Here is a 16,443-nt window from a genome sequence, read left to right on the forward strand (position 1 = left end):
CACATCGATTGCCCATCTCCCACGGCCCCTTGCGGCATGTGGTAGCACTAACATAATATGAATACATATATAGCTATGGTACGGTGCTCCTAAAATCTGAACTAAACTAAGCCATCCGGGTTCTAATATCATATACTATGTTTCATATGCAGAACATAACTGTTTCATCATAATATCTAACATAATAACAATTTCATGAAAATAGCATATCATACATCATGGCCCTTGCGTTGGCATATCATATCATATAAATTATGGCCCTAGCACCATTTCATATAAATTATGGCCCTTGCGCCATATCATATAAATTACGGCCCTTGCACCGTTTCATAAATTACGAACCTTGCGTTGGTTCACATAAATTACGAAAAATATAATTCATGTACTGTTTTAACCATTTCCCGAAAACAATAATAGCATGAAGGTCCGAAAAACATAACGTTTTGCCATTACATAAATCATAAGATTTTATACCCATGCCACACAAATTAAACCATTTGCCCTGATAATATATATAAACATTCCTTATAAACAACAGTAATTTTTCCAAACATAATTTTATATCATACATAATTTTTGAAATAAAATGTTGTAGAATAATAAGTATTTCCATGAAAATTCTGATTTAATTTATTCCCTTACCTGGTTTCTTGAACTACACCAATAGGAATCCCAAAGTGATGCTTGCGGCGCTCACCCAGACCATGAATCAAAAATCCTAATTCCATTAAATCAACCCTAAATAAAATATTATTTTAATATTTCCTAGGCCCATAAATTTCAAATAAATAAATATACCCTCAAATATAACAAATTTACTTAATTCCCCAAATCTCACTCTCACTTTGGAATGGCGCCTAAGAAACCCAAATTGAAAATTTACTCCAGCCAAAATGATGACGATCGCGACTAGGACCCTGTGGTGGTGTCCGATCGTCGATTTGGCTGAATATCTAAGGAGAAATTAAGAAAATAAAAAAAAATTATCTTACCCTAGGAATAGTGCCTACACAGCTCTTATGACAAATCCGATCTGGTAGAAATGACGGTGGTGGAAAATGGAGTCCCGTGGTATTTTCTGATTTTTGATCGGGCGAAAATCAGTCAAAAAATTGAAGAGAATGGGAGAGAGAACGAGGAGAGATAGAGACGAGATTCAAAGGGGACTTTGCTCGCAGACATCTCTGTAAAATAAATCTTCAAATGCTTCTTGAAGTTAAGCTTCAGGAAGCTTTACTATATATATAAATATATTAACTTTATAATATAATGTTATATTATATTATATTATTTTAATTAATAATAATTATTTAATTAATTAAATTTTAATTGATTTTTTTAAAATTTTAATTTTAATTTTAATTAATATTTATTTTTTTTAGGATCACTTCACCTAAATATTTTTGGGGTCATTAAAACATAACTGAAATCGTACTTGTCACCACGTTGTTGGCGTTCTCTGCATCACCCAGCGTCAATGAGTACACCCGCGCCTGCGTAGTGCCCCCCTAGTGACCACCTCTAGTTGCCTAACTACCTCCCCCATACTGCTGCTTAGGAGGCGTGTAGTTGAATACCATGCGACAATCCCACACTTGATATCCCACATTACCACACCGGTAGCATATCGTAAAACCAATCTTGCACTCGTCCACATGCTTCCTATGGCATTTGGGATAGGTAAAGCGCTGAGAATTCCCTTGAGGGGCTCGAGGTCCCATCACCTGTCATTGGCTCGACGAACTACCAGGTCACTTCCATGAGCTCTGGCTGGTGCTGGATTAAAAACTCTTAGACAAGGGCCTCTTCTTCTGATTTTCCTCTCTCTCCCCTTCCTAAATGCTAGCCTCCACCGCCATGGCTCTATCCACTAGCTCAATAATGCTCTGAGCCAATAAAGCTTCCACTTGCGCGTGTATTACCTACCTCAGCCCCCTCTCAAACATCCGAGCCTTCTTTGGCACATCCGGGACCTTATGTAGAGCGAATTAGGATAGCTCCACAAATTGGGTCACATACTACTATATAGTCATGGACCCCTGGGTCAGTTGTAAGAACTCCTCAGTCTTCGCCTCCCGAGTGGCAATAAGGAAGTATCTGCTGAAGAAGATTTCCCTGAAACAGCTCCAGGTAGTAGATACATACCATGGATGCTATTCCTCCACTAGCCTAACCGATCTCAACCACCTCTTTGCTTCCCCCACTAGCTTGAAGGTAGCAAATCGAACCTTCTGCACCTCAGTGCATTCCAGCACACCCAATAGCTCCTCCATCTCCTGAACCCAATCTTTCCCTGCAAACGGGTTCGGCCCTCTTGCAAATGCTAGCGGATTCGTCCAAGTGAACTACTGGAACGTGCAACCCCTGTCAGCCGCTAGCCCTCCGAGTTTCCTTCCTAGCCTTCCACGCTATACTGCGCAGCAATGCCGAAGCATCGGTGTCGTCCTCATTGGATGTGTCCACATGGTTATCTCCCCTGACATCCACGTCTTTTTCCCTAGATTCCATCTTGTAAACGAAATAGAAACCAGCTCAATATTCCATTCTTATCATGTGGAACATAATTATTAGATGAAGAAATACCATAACATGTAAATTCTCAATTTTAAAGAGTGAGTCAAGCAATCTTGACACAAAACCGTCGACGATTTGCCATCCGCAAACCATCTCTCTAATCCCTACTCCGAGACAATTACATACTCACTTAACCTAATGTTTCCACTTAGATTTCGAGTTTAAGCCCCTCAACCCTAAAACGAAACCATCGATGGATTCACCATGGTTTTCCTGAAATCGTCATTTCAGGAAAAGCATAGAAGACGATCAAAAGAAATCCGCCTCTAAGTGTCCAGACTAAAACCCGCCTAACTTACTCTTATCCTCATCTCATCTTAACCTATACTCTGGTAATCCTTAACCATCAAAGTCTGCAGAACATAGCAAACCTAGGCTCTGATACCACCTATAACGCCCTGAACCCCTCACGGGCCCAGGGTGTTATTTTAGTGACGTTTGAGTACCTGATACCATCTCATAATATAAAACATGTAGCGGAATAAATAAAACATTCTCCATAATCTATTACCAGAGTCTAACCATCAACATACATCAAGGTCTTTCCATTATCATATTACTTCTCAAACTAACAAGTCAACTAACTCGATCCATACGACCATAATACAAGCCCAAAGGCTTACAACATAAACTACTCCACCCTCTAGTTCTACGAAATTCAATCTCTTGGATTCCCTGAAAAGATATGTTGTATAATAAGGTGAGACACCACTCAGTAAGGAAGATTAAGTTAATAACAGTGTGTAGGCAACATGCGTTTCAGTGTATACAGAATCATACATCTCTCTTTTAACTGAAAATAGTATGTATACTCATTGCTCATTTATTATAGTATAAATTAGTACTGAAAACAACTACCTCATTTACATAAATATACAGATAGGCATAAAAGACTCTCCCTGAAACTAAACACCATGTATAAACCCCCATGGTCAGGGTTGTGCTGCCCAAAGGCTAGACAAAAACCAGGGGGATCAACCTAGACCAAGTCACTCCCTACTAACTACGTCTGTAGGCTTTCACAACCTCGCTTGCAGGTTCAATTGCCTTACCACTTTCGGGTATGTACTTCCAAGGAAGGTAACACCTTTACCTAGGTTAATTGACTAGACCACCCAACACCACTCTTGAGTTTAGTGGGGGCGCACACAATCAACTAGTGAAACTCTCTCTTGCAATAGTACCATGCTCATAACAACTGGGTCCTCAGGGTTCCTATAGCATATCATGCAATTTAAGCAATTAAAACTGTACTTTAAACTCATTTCACAAAAATTCTGTCATTTTATAAACCTTGGCCTCGCGCTATTTAACACAAACTCGAGCCTCAACCCTCAGTTACAACTCGGCTCTCAACCGCTGAATAAAACTCCGGCCCTTGGCCATTTGGTAAAACTCGGCCCTTGTCCCTCTCATAACTCCCTGCATTTCTCAAATAGTTTCAATATGCTTCCCAAAAAATTCAATATTTCACAAACATTCTTATTTCTAGTATTTTTATCACCCTCAAAATGGTATTCACCTGCCACACAATTTTTCATAATTAAAACATAGCCCGTAGGCAATCATGAAAAACACAGTATAAATGGTTTGCAGGATCAAACTGAGCTTTCCACCATTCATTCTTACTCAAAATATCATATCATATATCCTAGGTTTGAAAAATGTCATTCTGAATGTTCGGTTTTCAAAAGAATAATTGAAAACATAAATATACATACTCCAAAAACATTTTGTACGGTTCAAAGTCACTAAAATGCTACATTAACTTAATCTCCTTAACTATATATGAAAAATGACCCGAGATGCTAGAAAACCGAACCCTAACTTTTTCTCGAGTTTAAGAATCCACTTCACTAGACTTGTAGAGATTCACCCCCTGATTCTTGTGGTAACTTGCATTCGTCGAAACGAGCAACAAATGACGAGAGATCGAAGAGAGAGTGTGTGGGCACTGGTTAGAGAGAGAGAGAGAGAGATTTCCATTTCTTAATGAAGAAGCAATTGAAAATCTATTTATAGACCCTTGACCTGGTCAGCTTCGTCGACGAAATGGTAATTACGCGCTTAAACTACGTAATTAGGCATTTTAATCTAGGCATTGGGGCTTATAATTTTAATTAAATGCCTAACTACTCTTAATATTTTAACAATGTGTCATATTTATAATAATTGGGCTTTATTGAAAAATTTATGAATTTTTAGCATTTTTTTATCGTAGGAAAATTTTTGGGAGCTAAAACTGGCATCAGTTTATAATTCATGTATAATTTTTCTGTCCGAGCTCCGATCGAGACGATTTGAAATTGTGGAGAAAGACGAGAAGATTATCTACGACTTCCATTTTTAGAGCTTTGAGAGAAACGGGCTCCAATAGAGTCTAAACGTGCCTCATTTGCAGAGAGAAAAATGAGAAAAAATAAAATAAAACAAACCTGTAAACATTGATGTGACTAGGCCATGTAGGCCGGGTCAGATCTCTTGGGTCTGAGCATGCTAAACACGGTGTAGGGTTTTTCTTTTCTTTTTCTTCTATAAAATCTTTTTTTTCTCTATTTATTTGGCGATGCCCCCTATGCACCCCCGAGCCCCTCTCTTCTCCTTCCTCTGTTCCAACTCTCTCACCCTCTCTAACCCTTCTTCCCTTCTCTCGGCTCTGCCCTTCTCCCTCAGTTCCTTCTCCTTCCTCTGTTGTGCCCCGCGCACCATTTCTACCCCTCAGTCTCTTACTTTCCTATGAAGCTCCTCCATCCCCTCAGCTGCTGCCGTGAGCCATCTCCTGTTCTAGCCATGCACGGCCGCGAAGACCTCTTTACCAACACCAGCAACCTCCCGTGAAGGCCAGTAGCCACCAATGAAGCCTTCTGCTTTCCTCTGCTCTGACCAACTTCCAACAGCCACCACCGAACCACCAACAGCCCCTCTCTGCTACACAGCCACCACCCGAGGTCACCTGCTCCAAGCCAACCTGCTGCTGTCAAAAACCCAGCCTCACCTACCAGCAGCCACCACCAAGAGAACTCCACCTTGCTGCTACACATCCAACACCCGAGAACTCTCTCTCTCTCTCTCTCTCTCTCTCTCTCTCTCTCTCTCTCTCTCTCTCTCTCTCTCTTCTTTTCTTTTTTACTTTTATTGATAATTTGAATATTGATATTTTTTATTAAGGTTATTTGAAAATTTTGAATTTTGAATGATATTTAAGGTGTTTATTATTACTGCATTTTATTTATTTACTTACTGTCTCAAGTCATTTTAGCAGTAGATTTAATTCGAGTTATTTAATTAGTCTAGTAAGGTCCGGTTTGGTTCTAAAATATTAAAAAAAGAATAAAATACCAAAAAGAAAAAAAAAATTATTTTTTTTTTTAGAAATCAAATTAGTTGTCTTTTTTTAGGATTTAATTTTTTGTTGAAGCTCAATTTAATTAGGTTCGGTTTTATTAAAGCTCATATTTTTATCATGTTCTGTTATCGTTTGAGTTGTCTAAGCATTAAATTTTCGTTGAGTTCGTGTTTGCATTTAAATTGTGATTTTGGTTAAAGCTCTTAAATTTGTTAAAGGTTTGGTTTTTATTGTTCGCGATTGTGTTTGTGTGAGTTTCATTATTGTGTGTTTCAATTACGTGTTAAAGTTATCATCTTTTCTATTTCGAAGTTTAACGCATTTTCGATGTCTGCCTAATTAGACATAGGGTTTCCCTTCTTACTATTTAATTCAGTGCATGCTAGGATTAGGGTTTAATTTGCGTGTTCGTTTAATTTTTCAAAAGTAATCTCAAATAATCCTGAAAGCCCCGAATATGAACTAAGTTCAGTAACTTTTTAATTTCAATTGGAGAAACGTAAAATTTGAGGTTAAACCGCATTCCCTGAGGAGACGATCTAGCCCTTGGGTTGAATATTACATGAAAAAACTCTTATACTTGGGATAGCTTCCGAGCTGCTCATTTTTCGAGTGAGTCAAATGGCGCTTTCGTCGATGAACTATAAAAGTCCATTCGTCGATGAAAGAAGGGCTTCGTTTACTAACCTTAAGCCTGATATTTTCGGTTGTTTTGGATCTTTTCATCAACGATGCTCTGAATTTTGGCGACAAACCACATAAGGGCCTTTGGCGACTAGAACATGGACTTCGTCGACAAAGCCTGCTGAAATCCCCTTTTTCCTTTTCCTATTTAATTTCCTTATTTTCCTTGTCCGGGTCTTTACAGGATATCACTAAGTCATAAGTTTAATACTCATGTTTTTAAAGTAAAAACAAAGAGTTTTATAAAAATATTTTTTACTCAAATGTATTTTTGTATGGGACAAGTTTTAAATCATATTAGTGTTAACTTGGTCCTAGTTGGGTTTAAAACCTCATTTATGCACCCCTCAAATTTCCTGAACACCTCTCAATATTTGGAGCATAACTTTTGCTATAAAAAAAACTCCAAAAAGGGCAATCTTGGTATCTACGGAAAGTTAAGAAAAAATCTCACAACTTTTATGCTAAACACTTTCACTTATTTGGGTAATCAGTTGACGATTTGGGGTAAACAGTCGACAGTTTCAGGTAGAATGTGGCCTAGATGAAATAGTCCACTGATTAGGGTAATCAGCCGACTAATTGGGGTAAATAGTCGACTAATTAGGTTAAACAGTCGACGGTTTGTGTTGGGATTTAAGCCCTAACAATTATAAACGGCTAATTTTCAAAGTAAACGATTATTTTATAAGCCCAACAACCATAAAACAGTTAGTAACTCATTTTGCCTATAAATACTAGTCCAAAGGCTTGTTTAAACATTGATTTAGTAGTTCATATATCATTTCCAAACACACCACATTTTAGTTCATATTTCAAGTGCTCAACTTCTCTCTTGCTCCTTAACTTTGTTGTGAATCATTATTTTGAGAGAGTTGAGTGACGTTTTGGTTGTATTAATTATCAGCTCTTTCAAGGAGCATTTGTTTAGTATTCCATCTTCATGTTATGAAAGGTTCACGGTGAACCAGATCACAAAGGGTTCTTGGTGAACCATGGTTGAAGGTTCTTGGTGAACCGAGTGCAAGGATTCTTGGTGAACCTTGCGACTCTTGGTGAGAGAAAGGGATTTGTTCCCGGTTGTAAAGGCTTCTCTGTCGGTGAGGGAGGTTAGAGTGGATTGTGGGATCCTTGAGTGTGTCTCAAGGTGTGGACGTAGGCAAGAGGCCAAACTACGTTAAATATCGGTGTTAAGCTTGTCTTCCCTATACTCTTTAATTTACGTCTTGTGCGTCATTTACATTTTATTTATTGTGATATAATTGCTTGTATATTACTAAGAATTATATTTTGTAGAGAAATGCCTAAATATGCAAAAGAGTCCATTCACCCCTCCTAAACTTTACTCTTGGGCGGACATCTTTATTTGCAACAATCAAGAAAATACTAAAAAAATGTTTCCCCTCTATGAGTTTAGTATTCCATGTCCTTTAAATTACTTAATAAGTAAAATGATTAAGGTCCTTGTTCTAATAGAAGGGGATTTCCCTTTTGAGGGTCTATGAATATTCTATTCCAAACATCATGACCTTTAATGAAGAAGTCTTGATAGGGCACCAAAAAAATGAGAATTGGATCAAACTTTCTTAGCCTTGAGGCAATTCCAAAGAAGGTGCAGACTATCTTCAACTCTATCCTTACATCTAGCACAACAACTAGCTAGAATTAGTTAAGTTTTATTTGACACAATATTTATTACCGAGAAACCTGAAAACTAAGGTGTTGTCCCAAGAGTGGGGTGAATTGGGTTTTAAAAGTTTCTTTTAACTCTTTTTACAAATTCAGAGCTTTTTTTTTAAATTTATTAATCACAAAGATGATTTGAGTTATAATATCAGTTAGGAATTAATATTCACTTTTAAAACTTTAAGAATGAGTAAATCAACTTGATTTTACAGCAAGACAATCAACACCCAATCAATCAATCAATAAGCCAACTCAATCAACAAGTTACTTAACCAATATGAATTGCAGCAAAACTTCCACGATTCAGCGATTGAATAGCTCAAAGTGGAGTTTGATAAAAGCCCCGTATTAATAGATTTAATGCACTTCCTTTTAATCAAGGTTTCCGTAAACGATTAATCAACGTACTCCCTTCAAGGTTTCCGCAAAAGATCAATCAACATACTCCCTTTAATTAAAATTTTCTCAATCTCAATATCAATTTAATTCCCTGCACTTAAATAATCATCCACGCAATTTATATATATGCATAAATTTAAAGAGTAAAGGAAGAGAGTGAGACCAAGTTTTTACGAAGTTCAGCTATATCTGCCTACGTCCTTGCCGTAGACAACACCACCTAAGGATTCCACTATACATTTCCTTTACGGGTAGGAGCAACCTTACAATCCCTCCTTCAATAGGCTAGAGTACACCTCTCCAAACGATACCTCACACTTGCTACAACGATTCAACAACCATGAACCATCAAAAAACAAAGAAACAAGAATTATTTCTTGCGTACAAGAATTACTCTCAAATAGAGTTGGTTAGTACAAGATTAAGCACAGCTAATCAACACTTGAAAGTAAATATCAATGAAGAATAGAATTGAAACTCAAAGAGTATGTCACCGGGATTCTTCCTTTGATTTGAATCAAAACTTAGAAGTTGTGCTCAAAGATCAATGATCAATGACTCAGTATTTCTCAGAAAATCTCAGCAAGTTGATGTGTGCAAGAGGGCTTTGAGAGAGTATGAGCAATATAGATTGAAATCAGATTTTCATTTTTTGGTATTCAATTTGGTTTTAGAAATTATGTATTTAGAGGCTCAAAAAGGTATATTTTTGTGTTACCAAGTTACTTGGAGTGTTTCCCGAGTTTTTACAAAGTTTAGGGCACAAGCAACATAATTTGAAAACTTCAAAGCTGTTTAAAAACTAAATGTTACAAATGTCAGTTGCCTGAACCCATTGGGGTCAGTCGCCTGATCTTTACATACAGTGTATTTTTCAATTTAGAATAGGGACAGACGCCTAAGGTTTTAAGGGTCAGTCGCCTGATCCTACACTGTCTGTCAAATTTAATTCAAAAAAAAATGTCAAACACCTGACCAAACAAGGGTTAGTCGCCTAAACATTTAAAACACTATTTTTAAAGTTTGTTTTCAAAAACCTTAGCCAACTTGCTTTGATACTTTTAAAGAGTATTTTCTGGGTTTTTCAAAATAAGGTCTCTAAACTATAATAAACCCTAATGAGCTTCAAAGCATTCATTTTGATATTTAAATGAAATACTTACATAAGACTTCCTAAAGGCTTTAAAACTTTCTAAACTTGAAGTCTTCATGTATATCTTTGCTTTGAGTCCATTTCGTCTTGAGCTTCAATATCCTTTAAGCTTCCAAATGTTTTGACCATCCTTGACCTCTTGAACTTTCTTTTGATCACCTTGTTGTTGAAGTATAAGCTTTCATAGCACTTTGTGAACTTGGACTCTTTATTCTTTAACCTTTTGAACTTCACATACTAGGTTTCCTGAAATATCATCACTTAAACCATAATATGTTAAATTAACATTTATTTGTTATCATCAAAATAAGATTCGAAAGTCATGTTAGGCCAACAAAACCAACTATTATGTATGCCAAAGAAATGCCTTCATTTTTTAAAAAGGGCATTTGTGCTTCCAAAGCCCCTCCTTCCCAACTTGACTTGGTAAAACACAAGCCAACCATTCTATTTGTGCCCAATAAGCTAAAAGGGTGTTAATATCATGACATCCTTAAGATCCAAAAGTATCACAAAGGAGATATTACTTAAATCTCATTTACCTCCATTGAAAATTAATATTTCCAATTTTTATGTCTCACTCTATCAAGGATTTCTATTCCAACTTGATAGAGGTCCCTCTCCAACCAAGTATCAAACCGAGGGAAATATTTTACCCCACCCCTACTTTTGTCTAAATCCATCATTGACAAGCTCAAAACTTTTCATTGTCAACCTCCAAATATGTGAGATGGAGTTTAGTGGGGTGTAAAAAAAAAAAAAAAATCTATCTCCCTTCAAATACTTTGTCTTCATCAAATTTGCCCATGGTTTATCAACCTTTGATAGCCAAGACAGTTTTCCCAACAATACTACGTTATTATGGTGAGCACATAAAAAACTTAACCTTCCAATTTATTTTATTTTTTCAAATTTGTAATTGAATCCCGACTAACAAGATGAAAACCTCTCAATTCCCTAAAAATGAACAAATAAAATTCCTACAAATCCATCATTGTTGTCACAAATTGATTGTAAACACTAAGAAGCTTGCATCAAATAAATAGGAATAAAAGTCAAAGTTGTCTAAACTAAAGTCACACAATTGACAAAATTTAGGAGGTTTTCCTTCCAAGTTAAAAGCTTATTCTGCATTTGACACACAATAAATTAATATTCATTTTTTTCCAAAAGAAATTGGAAAACTTAAGTGGTTACCCTTTGTGGGACAATCGGCAAAATCATATCTTTGGATGTATCAAGGCTGAATTTGAGGCCTAAGGCATTGCAAAACTCATAAAGAGTGCACATGATAGCCTAGACTTGAGATTTGGAAGCTTTGGCAAAGAGTGGCAGATCATTAGCAAATACAAGAATGAAGATCACCATGAATATTGTCGAACGTCCTACGGAGTATGTGGAGTCAGAGGGCGGGGGGATGAATGGACTCTTTTCACATATTTAGCTTTTCTCTACAAAATAAAACTTTTGACAAGATTCAAGAAATTATATCACTATATATATATATATATATATAATGTAAATCAAGCACAAGACGAATAAAATAAAGAGAAGGGTAGAGAAAGATCAACACTGGTATTTTTACATGGTTCGGCACCAAACCTATGTCCACGCCTTAGCACCAAGTCAAGAATTCCACAATCCACTAAGGATACTCCTTCATTGGCGGAGAAGCCTTACAACTCATGAACAAATCCCTACACTAGGGAACAAATCCCTATCACGCTCACCAAGAGCCTTCGATTCACAAAGAACCTTCAACAAATAGTTCACAAAGAACCTTACAAGATGATGGGTATACAAAATGATGCTCCTCAATGAGCTAATATCAAATACAATTCAAACCTCACACTATTCTCTCAAGGAATGATTCACACAAGATTAGAGAGCAAGAGAGAATGAGCACTTGATGGAAAGAACTAAAATGTAAAGTGCAAAATGCTTAGGTTTTGGTCAAAATGGTCAAAACCATTTCTAAACAAGTCTAAGAACTTGTATTTATAGGCAAAAATGGGCTACTAGGCGTTTTATGGTCATTAGGGGGCTTTATTAAAAAAACTATTTTGAAAACTAGTCGTTTTTTGCCTGTTGGTGTTCTGTCACCATTCCAAACTGTCGACGGTTTTTTTGGACTCTCTGAAACATCGACGGTTTCCTACATTCGTCGATGATTACCCCAAATCAGAAAAAGTCATCAACACGAAAGTTGTGGTATTTTTTCTTAACTTTCCATATATAGACACCAAAATAACTTTTTTTGGAGTTTTCTACCAAAAGTTATGCCCCAAATACCGAAGGGTGTTCAGGAAATTTGAGAGGTGCATAACTGAGACTTTAAACCCAACTAGGACCAAGTATATTAAAGTTCACAATACTAAGACCAGTTAACACTTGTCCCATTTTAATCAAAGTTGTGTATAGGATATTTTCATATAAGTCATGATTTTGCCATTGAAAAAAATCTTAATTATGGAATGAAAAACTTATTTTTCATTTAAGTGATATTCTATGTAATCTTGTGTCCTAATATGTGTATGCATTGCTTAACTTTTGCTCAGAAATCGTGCATGAAACAAAACCGCAAGAGTAACAAAGAATAATACCTTAAACACACCCCATTTCAAATTGTTGACCATATGGGTCATACCCGGTTTTGATAATGACAAATACTCTTTGTATTTAATGGTTGATGAGTTTGTGTGCAAGACCAATCGGAAGTATCATATGGTGTACGCACATGGACTTAAAGAAGACAAAGACCCATGATGTTTATTCATTGTAATTTAATTAAGTTGTTATTCATGTCTGTAATAATTAAAGCTCAATGGTCTATAATAATTAATGCATTACATGCATGATAGGGTAGATAAGCTCAAATGACCATAAGGAAACCAAATGACCGTAGGGCACCATTCGGTTGACCGACGCCGGATTTTTCGATGTCTTAAAGAAGACCTAGACTGACCTTAGGACTCCCTATACTTCATAAAAGTATTCGATCGACCGAACCAGTCAAAGGTCAACAGTTTGATCATAGCTCAATCGACCGTACCCTACCAAGTTCACATAACTTGGTCGACCGAACTCCCACACGGGTCAACATTTGACTCCTCGGTCGACCGACCAGATTTATACGGGCAACGCTCTGGTCGACCAAACCCCCACGTGGGAGAATCCAACTGCCCGGTCGACCGAACTACCTAGTTCAAAATCACCTGGTCGATCGAATCACGCGAAATTGGAAAAATTGCCTTTAAGACCCTTAGTCTGGTCGACCGAACTCTGTCACTTGGTCAACCGAACCTTAAGTTCGGTCAACCGGTGCTCTCGAGTTGGACATTTTTTTTACCAAGGTTGAATTTTTTGAACGAGGTTAACTTTGCTAAAATGTTTTAAAAAATTCCTAATCATACCCTACATGTCCTAAATGGTTATAATTTTGGGAAACTCTATATATACCCCCTTATTTGCAAAAATTAGCATATGATTAGCAAAAATAATTAGCAAATTTTCTCTGTTTTTCAAAAACTCTATTTCTCACATTTAAGCTTCATTTTCTTCATTCTTACTCATCCTCATTGCAAACCTTACTAAGTAAGAGTGCTATTGTGAGTTTTTGGTTAAGCTTACGCTCTCGTGAGTTTTAGTTGATTGAGATACATTTTTATCCGAGAGTAAGCTTGAGTTTTTCCAAGAGATTTCATTAATAAGTCTTCTGTAGGAAAACTTCGTAGAACTTATGACTTTTGCATCATCATTGCAATACTCAAGAGTTCGTATTGTTTTTTGTTTGTGAAATAAATTTTTTACGAACCGTTTTCAAATATTTAGTGTGCTTATTTTTGAGAAAAAATACTTTTGGGATATTTGCTTGTGAAGATCTTTGTTATTGTACCCTTTGATTGATAATATCATTTTGAACACAAAGATCAAATCATTTTTTACAAACTAAATCTGAATATCTCTTGAGGTTTATATTTTTAGAAAAATATTTGTTGAGATATTTAAAGTGTGTCTAGGATATTTGTTTGTACATTATGATGGAAATCATTATTTAACATAAAGATCATATCATTTACACTCTCACGCACTAATTGTCATATTTGCATAAATCTTTGAGAGTAGACATTAAAACTATATTGAACTTATCAAATCCTATCTTTTGGTAGTGCATTGATTATACTGTGCATATTGTAATACATATTTTCTTGTGTAAGAAGCATTTATTTGTACGAAAATTTCTTATTGATTGTATTCCAGGCATGGGCCTGAAAAGGAAGTCTAGCCCTGTTGAATAGTCCAAGATTGGCTTAAACTCGGTTAGGAAAGTTAGGTGCACCATCCTGGTAAGGTGTAGGTTGAGGTCAATAGGGGTGAGCATAATTTAGGGAAACCCGAATTAACTGAATTAACCGATCAATTTCAGTCGGTTCGGTTCGGTTAACAAATAGGGGTCGGTCGGTTCGGTTATAGGTTCACTAAATTTCGAGTAATCGGTTATCGGGTCGATTATGAAAAAATTTAATTCGATTAGCCGAACTACCCGAATTAAGAATTAATTAAAATTTAAATATAAAATAGATATATATATATATATATATATATATATATATATATATATATATATATATATATATATATATGCTAGGTCCTCTCCAATCTCCTTTGTGCCCGACGACCCTGATTGGCCAACTGTTCGTGTCCTCTCAAGTCTCATCTGCATTGCAGCTTCTCGATGACTCCGTCTCGGCGTCTCGGACCCTTAGTTTTCCTTCTCCAATTCTTCTTCTCCAGTTCTCCTTCAAAGTCTCCTCTACGCCGCAGCCTCTCCAGTCTCCCCTCTCGGTCTCGGAGGTCAGTTCTCCTTCTCCTTCAGATTCAGTCCTTCTTTTGTTTCCCTCCGCCAGACTTAGCAGGCAGTCCTTCTCCACTTCTCCTTCTCCCTCTTCGCAAATCGTCTCTTCAATCTTCGTTGCTTTGCTTGAGGCTCAGGCCCTAAGCGCCGGCGGCTAAGCCCCTCTTCCCACTTCCCAATTCTCTATTCTCGTCCCAATCTCGATCCCAAATCCCTCTTCCAGTAGCTGGATGGATCGATTTAGTGACTCAGGTACATATTCCATTTTTTAATAATTAATTTTAATTATTTCGGTTAGATTCGGTTAACCGAATTACCCGAAAAGGAATTCGATCGGGTTCGGTTCGGGTAGCTCTCCTTGTTCAGTCGGTTCGGTTAACAGAATTTATTAATCGAAATTTTTGGTTAATTCGGTTAATTAACCGAATCTGGCCGAACCGACCGTTTGCTCACCCCTAGAGGTTAGCCCCGTTAATTGATCTAATTGTAAACGGTGCCGCTCCACCCGTTAAGTGAGCTTATAGTGTAATCCTTATGCGGGTGTGCCAAGGCGGGGACGTAGGCAGTATTGGTCGAACCCCGATATCATATCTGGTGTTGATTTTATTTTCCACAATTTACATTCTGCACATGTATGTTTATGTTTATTATTTGAATATTTGTTTGGGATTGTCAATACGTAGAAAGACCCTAGGTTTGTGAAATACTGCCTTTTGGATTTGTTAAACGTAGGAAGAATTTTTAAATACCAATTCACCCCCCTCTTGGGATTGCACCAAAACTAACACAAATAATTATACAATAAGCTTCCTTTGGTTATGCTTCGGCTCTTCCGAGTGAGTGTCCATCTAATCTTTCTTACTTAACATCTACTCGGTCCGATCTTTGCCTTTGATCCAGTACTTCATGAATTCGTCACTAGAACTTGTACTAAACATGATCTGTAAAGATAGGAAACATTAGGAACCACAAATAGGTTAATATCATCAAAAACATATTAAAACATAATTATGTAACCACCTAGGCTAACAAATACAATTGACTGATATCCATTCTTAGCATCAGACTGGTTTCTTAATCCAAACAAGTTTTTCCATGTAGATAACAAGTAATTATAAAGAGCTAGCTTCAACAAAAGCATTCGTTTAGAATCTTAAATTAATTATCTCATAAGCTTTCTCTAAATTAAGCTTCAAAACTGAGTAACCATTTTGGCCTTTAATTTTCTTCGAGAGATGGATAAGCTAGCTCTTGAGCGAGAATTGTGTTTTCAATAGTTCCTCTTTTTGGAATGAAACTCCCTCGAAGTGGATTGATGATTTGACCTAGAAGATGTCATATTCTATTGACCAAAACCTTGGAATTGATTTTATATATTACATTACAAAGACTTATTCCAAATGTCATTCTATCTACTTAAAATGACACGAGCAAATTCAATATACAATGAACAAATATATTATAAATGTCCTATCTCAATTTTAACTTATATATATTTTACATTCATTATTATTACCATCAATGCCAAAATTTTATATTCATTATTATTGTTATTATTATATATAATAATCACGGTCTTTGTATCCATAAAATCCTAACCTTGTCCCACTTATAACTACATGTTTGGTAGTAACAATAGAATGAAATTAGAAGAAATGATATCAAATTTATTAGTTGATTTTATCACACTCTCCTTTTAAATTTTAATTTCATTCATTTCTTGTCCATTCCGCAACCCAAACATTC

Source organism: Malania oleifera, chromosome 9, assembly GCF_029873635.1.
Source record: "Malania oleifera isolate guangnan ecotype guangnan chromosome 9, ASM2987363v1, whole genome shotgun sequence".
Lineage (NCBI taxonomy): Eukaryota > Viridiplantae > Streptophyta > Magnoliopsida > Santalales > Ximeniaceae > Malania > Malania oleifera.